Source organism: Chlamydotis macqueenii, chromosome 14 (assembly GCF_036417535.1).
Source record: "Chlamydotis macqueenii isolate bChlMac1 chromosome 14, bChlMac1.mat, whole genome shotgun sequence".
NCBI lineage: Eukaryota > Metazoa > Chordata > Aves > Otidiformes > Otididae > Chlamydotis > Chlamydotis macqueenii.
The window spans coordinates 4997460-5003183 of record NC_141569.1 but is presented as its reverse complement, the minus strand read 5'-3'; the positions used below and the strand labels follow the sequence as shown (position 1 = coordinate 5003183).

Sequence of the window (5724 nt, the reverse complement as noted above, 5' to 3'; positions counted from 1 at the left end):
AACAATCTCAAATTATTTATTAGGAAAAGACAAAGTACTGTTTTAACATTAATACAGAACAAATGATAATAAAACCAGGAAAATAAACTGTAAAAAGTAGGCCCATCACAGAAGAGTTGGGTTATGACATAGTAAATGAAATCCAAACTCCATTCATGCAAACAAGCAGTAAAGAATTATTTACAATTTTGATGGGATGAATTACAGCATTGGCCATATTTGGGCCTCAAAGTACCCACTGACATATTAAAGGGATCCAATCTGTACATTCAATAATGAGAATCTACAAAAGGAAAAATAATTTAAACAATTTACAAGAGCTGTATTACAGATGGCATAAATGTATCATTTACAAGAGCTGTATTAACAGGTGTCACAAAAGTATTAATCAGTAATTTATAAACAAAAATTTGTAGCACATTTTTACATCACATCTTCAGTGTCTGAACAGTAAACAAGAAAGTGGAGACATAACATGAGTGCAATGTAATAGAATAAGGCAACTTAACCAAATGGCTCTTCAGAGAACTTCCATCCTACAAGGGTTTACAATTTTTAAGTTTGCCTGCTTTGCTAACTAAAATAAACATTTGAAGACAGCAACTGGTGATTAGAAGGCCTGCATATGGTAAGACAGTAGATGGAAAATTAAATACTCATTTGTTAGAATGCCTAAACTCAGAAATGTAAAAAAGTGCAATTATCAAAAGCCCTCTATATCCTATCTCTATAACAGCAACACACTAATTTTCATCCTCTAGATGTTGTAATTTAGTATGTCTCAAAATACTAATTTTACTAGCCTTATAATTAAATTCTTTTGTAATGCACAATCTGAAACTAATATACTTCCTCCCAAAGCTTGTATTTACAATGTTCTTAAATTGATGCTAGAATAATTGTGAAATGCTAGCAATTTATAGCAAAGATTAGCCACCAATACACCACATTCCAGTTTATTTTACAGGCAAGTCTAATTAACACATTTAGCTTTTAGAATTATTTTAAATGGGTATTTTTGTATTTTCAACAGCTTCCCCAAACGCTTACAGAAATGGCTGATTTTCTTGAAGTTTTACCAGAGAACAAATAAATGCTAGTCATGTTCTCCTTGAACATGTTCTGCTTGAACTTGTTTAAAGAGCAACAACAACAAAACAAGACGAAGGATAACACTGAAATCCAGCAATGAAAAGTAATCTGTCTCGGAACACACAATGGGAATGTTATGGGCCTTACAGAAAGCGGCACAGGAAGCCAAATCTGCCAATGACTTGCCACATTAACAAACACTGTCCACATACCCTAAAAAAAAAAAAAAAAAAATCAAATGAGAAATTGGAAATAAGGCCAAAAATATTTGCAAATGATAAAACTAAGTCTGTCGAAAGGACTAGGCCATAAATATTTTATTTACAATTTCTATTTAGAATTTTTATTTTCAACAAATGATTTAGCACCAGCAGGAATATGCAAAGTAGCATTACTGTGTTCCCCAGGCAGAAGTCCTTGAGGCCAAATCTTGCTCATTAGTTTAAAACAGTCTCCATTTCAGAGAATCAGCTACTCAAGTAACTAAAGTGAGCAGGACTTGGAACTCAGTTACGCAAACCTAGACTGCTCAAACATACTCCATTAGCACATTAATAATTACAAATATATTACAGCATCTTTTGAGATGTTTACAGCAAGTGTGTTTTTAAGAATACTTAATACACTTTACATATGTGAAGTAAACAAGACTAATAAAACAGGCTTCTTTGCAGACTTTTTTTTAAACTTAGAATTTGTAATTTTATCACAGATGACAGAATACTGGCAATGTACTTTGGACTATATCAGTAGAACTTAAAGAATATAAGCAGGGAGCTCTCCCTCTATACTGTGATAAAGCATTTTTTTATCTCCCATAGTCATGTCTGAGGACTTAACTCATTTTATCTACAATGATTGTTAAGTCTGCCCCCTCTCACTGTGCGTTAATAGGAAATTGAAAAATTAATACAACCAAACCAGTAACTGTACATGTCAAGCATGTTCCTAGCTCTGCACTGTGACCTGCAGGTCTTGGTCAAACACTTCTAATATGACCCACTGATTTTTTTCCCACTTCTTAACCTAAGCAAAGCTCTATTACAAATTACATATTTTTTTAAGCCTACATGATCTACAAAAAGGATGTAGAAAGCCCTATCGCCAGGAAAATAGTATTCTCATTACATGTGCAAATGGACTCAGATAAACAGCTGACCACAACTAGCTCAACAGAAACGCGCTGACCTTCACCTCTGTTCTGAACTCAATTAACCTGTTTCCTTGGGGTTAGAGCCATCTAGTATCCACAATGTGAACAGTGACAGTGCTATTTAAAAACAGGTTGAATGTAAATTTAGGCATCAATGCAAGTTAATGACTGAATGCCTAAGACACCATCTTGTTTTTAAGAAGCACAGATTTGCTCTAGATAAAAGACACTTTAAGTAGTTCCAAATGTTAAAATCCCACTTATTCTGAAACATTTAGAAATGAGGAGTTACTGCAACTTATCTGGAAGTAGGTATTTCCTGAAGACCTATACTGGATAGAGACATTTAGTATTAGGACCCGTAAAGGCAATATAATCTCCTTGCACGTAAACTACCAACAACTCAAACGCAAGTAGGAATCTCACAGTACTACTGAAGGAATATGTAATCCTTTATGAGAACCCAGAACTGAACTTCTGTTCCTAATATACAGGCTGAGTGTAAGTGGGACAGTGTGGTCTCATATTCTTCCCACACCGCAATTCTCAAATTCTGAATGGAGTTATTGGTAGAATCACACAGGTGCTTGCTCGCAAAACACTACAGAGAGAGGGAAAGATCTTCAAAAGGCAGGTCAGACATCCGAACACCCTTTGAAAATCTGGACCAAACTATAAAACAAAGAAAGTGTATCAGTGCTGCTTCTCTCCAAACTGTTAAATATACCGAGGCTTTACAAAAAAGAATTTAAAGGTGTTTACACTTAAACCTCTGCTAGCTTAAACAAAGAATGCTGAAGATGTGTTCATTCCAGCTTGCTATATATTTTAAATGAATTGCAGAAGTTCTCGTTCAAACCGAAGTTACCCTAAGTAGAACTAGAAAGATGAAAGTGGTTCTTTAATAGCCATACCAACTTGGAATAGCTTAATCTAAGAATGAACTTCTTTGGCCAAAAATAGTCTGTACTTATCTGACTAAAAACTTGCATGATTTTTAGGGAGATACTGATACAATAAAACTGTGTGTAATACTTCAAAAGATCAAGCTGGAAGGATGAGACCAATAAATGCAAAAGCACTGCCCCAGGGTAAGGGCTACAGGGATAGGAAGCCAGAAACCTGATGCTGTTTTCCTGGCATCTCTAGCTATGCTGGATTGAAGAGATCATCTCCATGGCCAAAAAAATTATATCTGCCATTTCTCTAGTAAGCAACCCTGGTTAGGAATTCTCATGGATAAAGTCCCAGTATCAGCAAAATTGGCATTATATGAAAAAAAAATAAAAGGCACTCACATGGCTGATCGAGCTGAAAATGAATACACATTCAAAATGAGCTTTACATTTTACTTTAGAAGAAGAAATATCACACAACTTCCCTCTAGAGAAGTGGTTCCACTTGAGATGACAACAGTATCCCTGAGAAAACCCTAGATTTTCTCTACTGTAGTACATCACATTGAATCAATTCACTCTAAAGCCGCTTCAACCAGTTAGCTTTGAGGAAAAGAAATGGCAAGGGTGAATGGAAAAACAAAGATCAGGAAAAAGCAAGTTACTTCAGTGATTTGGATATAAGAAACAAGCTTTTTCAACCTATTTAGAAGAAATTTAGATGAAAAGACTTTAAGGCTTATCTTGCAACTATTCGTTATGCTTCACATTTCTACTAGTGGTAGAGTCAATCTTCAAAGACTTTAGTAACAAGTTCTAAGCTGAGAAAAAATGAGACGAAACCCAAAGATCTGGCTTAAATACAGCATCCCTGGGCTTTACAGTAAGGCTTGAAAACTTCTCCGGTTGCTCTTGTAATGAAGTAACAATTGTGCTGATAAAACTAGCAAAAGGAAGCAAACTTTTTTAGAAGCTCAAAGGAAGTAAAGTAGAGGTAGGCCATACTTTTTGATTCTCACAGTAGTTTCTATACAGTACAGCTATTAAAGAATTACTCCATTACTTTATTGTGTAACTGTACAATTTACTTAAAAAAGTATCTTAGGTCCTATCAACTTTAAATTAACCATGGTCATTAGGTAATCAGCTCCTACATGTGCTTCTGGTTACAAGTAACTTAACTACTACTTCAAGAGCAGCTCTCTTTCAGTATCACAAAATGAGAAGTAGCAATAAATATGGTCTAAAGAAACTGTATGTGTCTTAAAGTACTTAATTTTGCAAGAAAAATATGCAATTGATTTGCAAAATTTTCAGGAGGCTGTCAAAACATTCAGAAAATTAAGCTTTTGCAAAGTTTTATAACCAAATAAAGGTTACTTTCTATAGTCAATTGTAACTTAAAAGGAACAGGATACAGCATTTATAAAGACAATCTATAAAAACCATATCCACTTATATTCTGAAGTGCTCTGGTTTAGCATTGGATCAGTTGAACTGTGAGTGTAATTTTTGTTTGGTTTTTAATGTCTAAAAGGAAACATCAAAGCAAGCACAATGGAAAGGTAGTATGAGTACCAGGAAAAGCAAAAAATAAATGGAACTGCATTTGTGATTGGCATTGGGCTCCATGAAGTGGCTACTCTAAGCTACTGAACTCTTAAAGGACCACAGAAGTTTTTTTTTTTTAAAAAACATGTTGGTATGTGGCTTTGAATTTTAAGAAAAGAAAGAGAAGACTGAAAATAGTACATAGAGGTTTATAACACACTAGGTGAATATGACTATGAACACAACACAGCCATGCTGTGGAATACTCGAGCAATCGGCTTTAAAAACACCTTAAAATCCAACACATGAACGTGTTCTAGTCTGGTTGCTCCTCATGCATTTATAGGAAATATTTAACATTAAAATGACATTATAAAATTGGGCAGCTCTTTAGTCAACAGAGAGTCATATAGCTAATGACTGTATAATATTTCTACAAGTTTAAGATCTCATGCCCTGGCTTCAGAACTAAACTTATTACAGTAATCACAACTGTAAATTTTAAAAGTATACAGAAAACCCAAAAGATCAGTTCCAGAGTACGGATTTTATCCCAAGGCCACAATTTGATGAACAGTTCCATACTGCAAGTGCACTAAATATTGGTCCGTTTGGTGCTGCAATACAAACTCTGATGCTGTCCTCAACTTTTAAAGCCAAACTTCCAAATCCAAAAGCAAGCTAACAAACTTTAATTATCAACATCTAATTAGATTCTGATTAACTCTTATAAAATTAAGGAGAAATCACATTTCCAAATTAGTAGGATAGGGTGGTGATTTTTCCAAACCTCCACAAAAATGAGCCAAAGCATCAGAATTACGAGGTCCCATATTTAGTCTATTTTATAAGGATTTCTTCAATTCCCTTAGGCTTTGTCGTACCTTTACAAATAATAATGCATGATGTCAGAATGTGTAACAGAGTCAAAAAAAACCCAAAAAACAAACAAAAAAAAAACAAACAAAAAAACCCCAGAAGGCATTTTGGAAGTCATGTCCTCAAAAAGAAAAACCAAAAAAAACCAAAACC

At 34.4% G+C, this 5724-nt stretch overlaps 1 long non-coding RNA gene across 1 annotated transcript; it reads right to left on the bottom strand.

Moving 5' to 3' along the window:
- Positions 1 to 5694, bottom strand: LOC147598964 (uncharacterized). Its single transcript, XR_015260110.1, has 2 exons — positions 3255 to 5694; positions 1 to 3114 (listed from the first exon to the last, which is right to left on the bottom strand). It is a non-coding gene; the product is annotated as an uncharacterized LOC147598964 (long non-coding RNA).
- Between the last annotated feature and the right edge of the window lie 30 nt (positions 5695 to 5724).